Genomic DNA, 7,561 nt, shown 5'->3' on the forward strand with positions numbered 1-7,561 from the left:
GTCGGCGTTTCCAGAACGGTGGCGTCTGTTGGGTTCCAACTGTGGTCGTTAGTGAACCGCTTGCAAAAGAGACTACTGGCAACCATCCTCAAGTTGTTGTTGTTATTCTTGTGGCACGGAATGACCTTTTGTAGTAGAATCAAGGAAACAGAAGTAACAAAAACTGCTGGCGCGATTGACTTGAAGTATTTTGTGAGGTAACGGGCTAACGTCGTAACCTTTCGGAGCAGGCGGCTTCCGACTGTTGCTGAATCAGCCCTTCTCGCTGGCTTGCCTAAGGAGCAGTCCCTCGACGGGATGGCACCGGGCTTGCCGTGCATTTGGCATCTCTGCGGTGCAGCTTCTGTCTTGCCTGGGTTTGGGGAGGGGCAAGGCAGGGTAGTTGATTCTCATGATGTTTGAGAGGTAAGGGAACGCTTAGGCATGCAGCCTCCCTCCCTCCTTGTGGAAGCTTTATTTTTGCGTGAATCAATGGCAGAAAAGCGATCGGAGCATGAAAAGTATATTTAGTTCCTCTCTTTGCAGTCATCCCCCTCCCCAAGAACTTGGATAAGAACGTGGCTCAAGCCAACGGACTTGGTGACAAGTTCCAAAGGAAGAGCGTGGAGCTGGAGAAGCCGACGGGAGGTGCACGTGCAGTAGGGTGAGATGCTGATCCGGTTCATACTATATTCTGTCTAATCTTAAAGCTTTATGGGATTAGTCATGCACCAAGCTGCTCCGTGGAGGGCATGGCGTTTACGAGAAGGCCTTACAGTATCTTCGCTGTCCATCGACAGCTTGTCTGGGCTGGCACAGGTTAATTTACGTAGCATGTGCTTTGGGGGAGGTTGATCCAAGGCGGGCGTTACACGGGTGTGCACAAATGCTAAATGAGAAGCTGCAGAAAACGAGAAGCTGCAGCGCTGGATGTGAATATCTGTCGGCTTCGCTGGGGACAAGGCTTCTGTGGGCTGGCAGTGCCCAGGAGAGGCTGGCCACAAACTTCCTCAAAGAAATAGATGTTTGAAGGGTTTGTCTGTAAATCTCCTGGCCAGGAGGAGACTTCAGATTCCGTGCTGCGTCCCTGTTCTGTGACGGGGTGGCCATTACGCTAAAACCTCAGCGTTGCCCAGTGTCCTTCTCCTCGGGAGTAAGCTATCAGGGCTGGCACTGCTGTGCACAGAACAACTTTTACAGTTGGCTTCAGACCTTCTGATACCTTTATCTTCCCTGTCCCCTCTCTCCTTAGGACAAGTTTAACTTTACCTGCCGATAGACTGAGAAGTCATTCCCTCTCCTTTCCAGCAATGGCTTTGGGTGCTGTTTTTGTAAAACGTGACCGATCACCTTTGGGTAAGAATTCGAGTGTTCTGGCGCATTCACGGGTCTCGTGCGGGGCAGCACTGGGCTCCGGAGGTGATAAATTTGTTTGTGCCTAAACGCTTATCTTGGGACAGCAGCAGCGCCGCAACATTTGCCATACTTCCATTACTTCCTTGGTTATGAAGTAAGTCCTGGGAATGCAACGTTGCTGAAATCGGGTTCCTCAGGCCTGGTTGGCTGCCCTACCAGAGAGGTTGGCTTGGACAGTTCCAGGAATGCAAACACGCTGTCACTCTTCAGCCTACAACAAATGCTACGGGAAGAGCAGCCGCTCTGTGGTCACAGTGGTTATAGCATCTCTCCCGTGTTGCACAACGGGGAGGAGATTTCCGTTTCAAGGAGAGCACTGGGCAGCATTTTTGGCATTGCTTTAGTCCTGGGACCGAGTGCTTCCCGGTGGAAGGTACTGCAGCCGTCCTGCCCAGTCGGTGGAACAGAAGAAGGGGAAATGGAAAGTTAAAAATTCCCTGGCAAATGTAATTCCTGTTTAAGACCTCTGAGTGCGGATTCCCAGTAGCCCGTAACTGCCCTTTCTCTTATCGGTGGAAAAATTTCTGAGCGTGCGTGAGCAGCCGTTTCCGTGCGTCCGGCAGCGCTCAGCCTTACCCGTTATCCATAGGTGCGCGTCCCCTCTCTGCCCATACGTACAAGGAGACTGCGCAGCTCCCTGCTGGCCAGAAGGGCGTACGTAGAAAAGCGTGAATCGGGGAATTTTTACAACCGGAATCGGCTCCCAGCAGTCCCGCAGCTGCAGCGCGCGGGCCTCGCTGAGGTAAGCCTCCCCCTCACGGAGAGGCAAGGCGGAGCACGTGCGGGCCGTGCGGGAGGAGACAGACGCTTTCCATCTGGGTTTCCTTCTGAGGGCTTAAGGTAAGCGCAAGCATTGGAACGGGCCTCGGACGCTGTCGGGATCCGTACGGGGCGTTAGGGTCGCTGCCTCGGCGGTTCCAGGAACCTCTTGCACCACAAGAACCGCCGATTTCTGTATCGGCACCACAGGCCGGTAAAAGCTTGCTCTTACTGGATCTTATTTTTAGAATGATTTATGGGTGTTTGTTTATTCGTTTCTTCTGAGGATTCGAGGTGGTTTTAATTGCGTTTCAGTTGGCACGCGTGTTTCAAAATTAACCAGCTTAAAATAGAAACGACTTTATGGAATGTATCTATTATACGAAATTGTCACAAGCACTGCCTCTTTCCATTACTTTTTATTTTTCATAACGTATTTTACAACTGCAATTTTCATGTCTCACATTTTTCTCTCCAGTTTCATATGTCCTGTGGTTAAATCTTGATCATAAATCTTACGCCGCTTTGTTAAAAATAATAGGTCTACTATGTTTCTTCGTTTAACAATCTGCTAGATTAATAGTGTCTTTAAAACAATTAAATATGGTTGTGTGGTTTAATATTCCCAGTTTTAATGCACCACGAAGGAGAAACTGTAGCTATTTTCATTTATAGAGTGCTTGCATTTCACGTGCCGTCTGGCAATTCTTGTCTGACACCTTGGTACTGAAATCCCTTTCTTACGCTGCTGTGGTAAACACACAAGAAGGGTAATATCAAAAAAAAAAAAAGCTTCTTGCGCAGTGTTGGAAATGCAGTGACAGAAGTCATTGGGTGGCAAATAAAGCTTAAATTTTAAACACGGCCTCTCGGCTAAAAAGAGGCTTTTGCAGCTTTGGAATGCACGACTCGGGTTGTCGTATCGTGGCGCGAGAGAGGAGCTGGTGGCGGCAACGTTAAGACGCCTGCACGACGACGGCGGCGACGAGGTCCGGACGTGGCACGCGCGTTACCTGCGATGCTGCGTGTGCCCTGGAGCGCAGAAGAGACGCTTCGGCTGCAGCTGAGGTTCTGCTGCGGGAGAACAGTTGTGCAACTGCCCGCACGAGCGCGCAGCGAGGCGCGGGTTTCCGTTTCACCACGTAACGTTTGCTTCTCGTACGTCCAGGCGTTGGGGGTTTGGGTGGGTTTTTTTGCCGTAGTACGACTGCAGCCCTTCAGCTGAAAGGTCTTTGTGCGCGGCCTTTTCATTGTGTGCGCTCACAATGCCTGCTGCAGTGGGGCTGCGGCCCGTGAATGGGACCTCGGGCATTACTGAAATGCAAACAGTAACGAATTTCAAAAATGGGGCGCAGGCGTCCTTTTCAGACGTACCCTGTGCTAAGAGACCGGTTCGTATTGCCTTAGGTTTAACGATCGTGCTGTAGCCCTCCTGCATCTCTAATTACTTGGGGGCAAAAAAATAATTAAATTCTGCTTTTCGTTAAGGCAAGGGTTGGCAGGCAGGAAACCTGAGCCGGTCGTGTACGCGTCCTCTGGTTTCCCGGGAACGTGACCTGGGTCTTGCAGTGCCCTTCCCTCACGGAGGATCCGGCCCTTCGCTTACGTTTAGGTCAGAGCACGCTTCATCGAGGAGGAGAACCTGAGGCCTGATCCAGCCATCGTTAGAGGAAGCGAGGCTTTGACACCAAAGCCAAACTTCAGCAGCGCTGGTATCTGGAAGTAACAAACTGTGGCTTTAAAGGTAAAGATGAAAAGGGGGGGGGGGGGAAAGCAAGAAAGAAAAAGAAAAAAAAAAAAGCCCAAGCATTGTCTAAGGGATGTGACAAAGAAGGTGAATGAATCTGTAACAACCGTCTCTGGAGGGTCTTGTCCCTTTTCCTGAACCAGCCTGCATTATCTTCTCTGAAAGAAAGATGTGCTCCTGGCCCGCTGCTGCAGCAGTTCCCATGAAAACAAGCAACCATCTGCACGATGCTTGGAAAATATTTTTGGTTTTCTAAAACAGGTGTTCAGAGTGGGTATCTCTGCCATCTCAAATAGCCTGCTGCTTTTTACCCCTGGCTAGCTTTTAGCGATAGGGCGTTTCGAAAGAACAGTTAATGCTTTCCGAGCCGGCCCCTGTTAAGACAGGTCGTCAGTGGCAGACCAGGAAAGAGCATAGTAGGTCAGAAAGTCAGTAAATTGTAATGGGGGAGAACAACTTGATTCCTCAGCATCAGGAGATGTCACTGTAAAACTGAATATTAAACCATGTGCGCGTACATGATCGGTGAAGACTGTGATTTGTAGAGACTAGAGATTTTATTCCTAGATGTAATAGTCAATGACCTTGTCTCAACAATATTTTGATATTTGAAAGGTTGTACCAAATAGCGTTGCAAAAACTCCCGTTCAGTTCATTTCTCTTGGTTCCCTAGAGGAATAATCTGCTTTAGAGTTTCTCAGTTTGAACTCTCGTTCCAATTAAAACTTGCTTTGGCATTGTTTGGTGTTGCAGGTACTTCTGCCGTGAGAGAAGGGGAGATGTCGCTGAGAGCGTGTTCCGGTGCCTTTATAACCAGGTACGCCACGTTTTACTTGCAGCGTTGCCTGCTTACCCCTTGAAGCGTTACTCTTGCCACGCAAATACCGCCGCAGTCCTCGCGCTCCAGAATCTGGCCCCGTGCAAAATGGTTGAGAGCTCGGTGCCTGGGCGCCGCAGAGCCTGACCTTCGGTTCGTGCAGGGGTTGTAGCTGTCGGTCTGGAGCAAGCCTGGCTGCTGCGGTGCGAGCAAGAATCGGTTTAGAATCGCAAATGCGTCACAGATTTTTAACAGACACATATGTATGTGTGGACATGCATATGTAAATACATATATACGTACGTGTGTGTGTATATATATAAGGCTTGAAATACGCACAAGAAAATCTGATTTCTTTGGTAAGGAGATGTCCGGACTTGGCTGTTAGGGATGAGAAATGTCTTTAACTGAACTTTCACATATTGTGCCTTGATTTACCTTTGTTACAGATACCGTACTCAGTCGTGTTTCTTATTCGAAATAGCTGATCAGGCGTCGAATTTTAACACCTTATTTTTGGCACTCTCACAATTGCGTCCAACCTTGGTTCTTGGCTCTCAAAGACCACAAAACAGAGTATCTGCCCTGGCTTCCAGGTCTGTCTTTTGTGTCTCTTTGTTTCTTTGACCTTTAGAAACTTTTTTAGCTAATTTGGAAAAGTTGAACAACTTAGGACGTTACACACACAACCTGACGGAAAGAACGTCCTTACCATCAGGGAAACAGCGTTCCACAAGGTCGGAAGTTTGGTTCCCCGTGGCTGTTGTGCCGTGGCTTTCTGCGCTTGGCGCTTCCCTTCGAGGCTCTGCTCAGCCGCGCTCCGTGCAGCGCCTGGGTGACGGGGCATCACCAGAACGGCTTTTTACTCAGAGGTCCTGCGAGATGCGGAGGGAATTGCTTAAACCAGCTCTTCATGGCGGGGAGCCTGACCTTGGATGCTTGTAAACTTGCGGAGGGAAATCACAAAGAGCCTGGCTTGGAACTTAGCTAGCTAAAAGGGCAGAAAATGAGATCAAGTAATGAATTGCACCTATAATTAGCCTGCCCGAAGCACCAGAGATTGTGCCGGTCCATCATTTCACCGCAGGAAACGGGTGGTTTGCAAAGCACTCGGGTACGCTGTGTTACGGAAAAACCCGCAAGGCAGTCGAGGTTGTTCCTTTCAGGATTTGAATGATGTGCAATAAGTAAGGTCTGAGGTCGCGTCGTGAACGTCAGTGAGGGAAATAAAAGGCGGAACGGCTGTCCCTTAAGTGCCCGGTTTGTGCACTGGATGAGGGGAGAGTGCTGTGGGAGAAGTGCTGCGTTACCGAGTAATGCCAGCCAGTGTCTTAATTAATGTGCGGGCGAAAGCAAGCTTAGGCTGGCATCCCGAGTTGGACAGTTCTGACTTGACAATGCTGACTCCGTGGCTCTGCAAACTTTCTGTCCTTAACTTACCTTTTAATGTATAGTTCTGTAGCCAGCAATTTACAGGACCTCGGCCTTTCTGGTTCCGGTCTTTCCAAAAAGTGGCTCTTGTGCAGCGTGACAGCGTGCTGAGCGTGGCAGGCTGCTTCCTGTGTTTCGTGTACAGAAGTGATCTTACGCTTGCAATAACAGATTCATATCCAGGCATCCCCACTTTCTCAGAAATATACCTTTTATTTTTTTTTTTGCTTTGTGAGAGAACATTAACGCAGGTCGGGACTCGCGTTCTCTGGAACAGCAACGGCTGCTCCGCGGGCTGGTAGGGCTTAAAAGTTCGAGGTATGTCCTGAAAATCAAGGCTGGAGGTCTCGTTCTCTTAAATGTTGCTATGAGGCAACTCGAGTATAGTAGAACCAGTTATTTTCTTTTTCATGTAGATATGATGGTTTCTGGCAGGCAGTTCAATGTAAAAGACTATTATAGTCAGGCTTTCACACGTTTATTCTCAAAACCTTGGACTAGCAACGATCCGCTTGTTTGGGCTAGATGGAGGCCAACAGAAACCGGCTTTGCTTGGTGGTGACGTATCCCGTGAGCGGTAACACAGATCCAGGCGTCCCATAGTCACCATCTCCCACAACACTAGATAATCCTGACCCTGCCAAAACTCAGTCCTCTCCCCGAATGCTGCTAAAGTGCAGGGATGTAGGAGTGGTTTATCTCTGGCTCCTGCAAAGTGTCTGTAAGGCTTCTCGTTTTCCCCGTGGGGACGCCCCGGTGGTATCTGTTACCAACCGTTACTGCACAGCCCCAACTGCGTAGCATCTCCGAGGCAAATCTAGGGGACCAGGAATGTATGGAGCGTGTTCTTGAAGATTTTTGTCTGCGGAAGGCCCCATGTGAGTGGATTTTGGTTTCTGTCCAGGCCGGGCGACATCGCCTTTTGCGCAGCGGAGGTTTGGTTGTGCGCCGAGCTCCCAGCTGCGGGGGAAGAGAAGGCGCTGTGCGACCGGACTGCGGGGCGGTGGGAGTCTCGGGGACTCCGTCGCTTTCGGTGCGCTGCCTTGGCTGGATAGCAGATAGGGAAACTTTGGGATGTCGTCCCGGGCTGGGGAGCTCTTCTCAGAGCCGCTGCCGCGGCGCGACGGCTGGCAGGGGCGACGGGTGGGAAAGGTTTTCTGAGCTGCCCGCCTGCCGGGCACATGGGGGGCAGGACGGGGAGCGTTTAGCCAGGAGCGGAGGCCGGTCGGTGCGTGCAATCATTCTCCGTGAGCGTGAAGCGAGGAAGGGGCCGTGGCCGTGCCCCGCTGCCGGGCCGGGCCGGGCCCCGGGGGTGGCGGCGGCGGCCCCTGACGTCGGTGTGTCGGGCCGTGCCGAAGGCGGAGCCGCGCCCGGGGGCCGGTGCGGCTTTATTAGCGCCGCAGGTTGCGATG

The sequence above is a fragment of the Balearica regulorum genome, chromosome 4 (assembly GCF_011004875.1).
Source record: "Balearica regulorum gibbericeps isolate bBalReg1 chromosome 4, bBalReg1.pri, whole genome shotgun sequence".
Lineage (NCBI taxonomy): Eukaryota > Metazoa > Chordata > Aves > Gruiformes > Gruidae > Balearica > Balearica regulorum.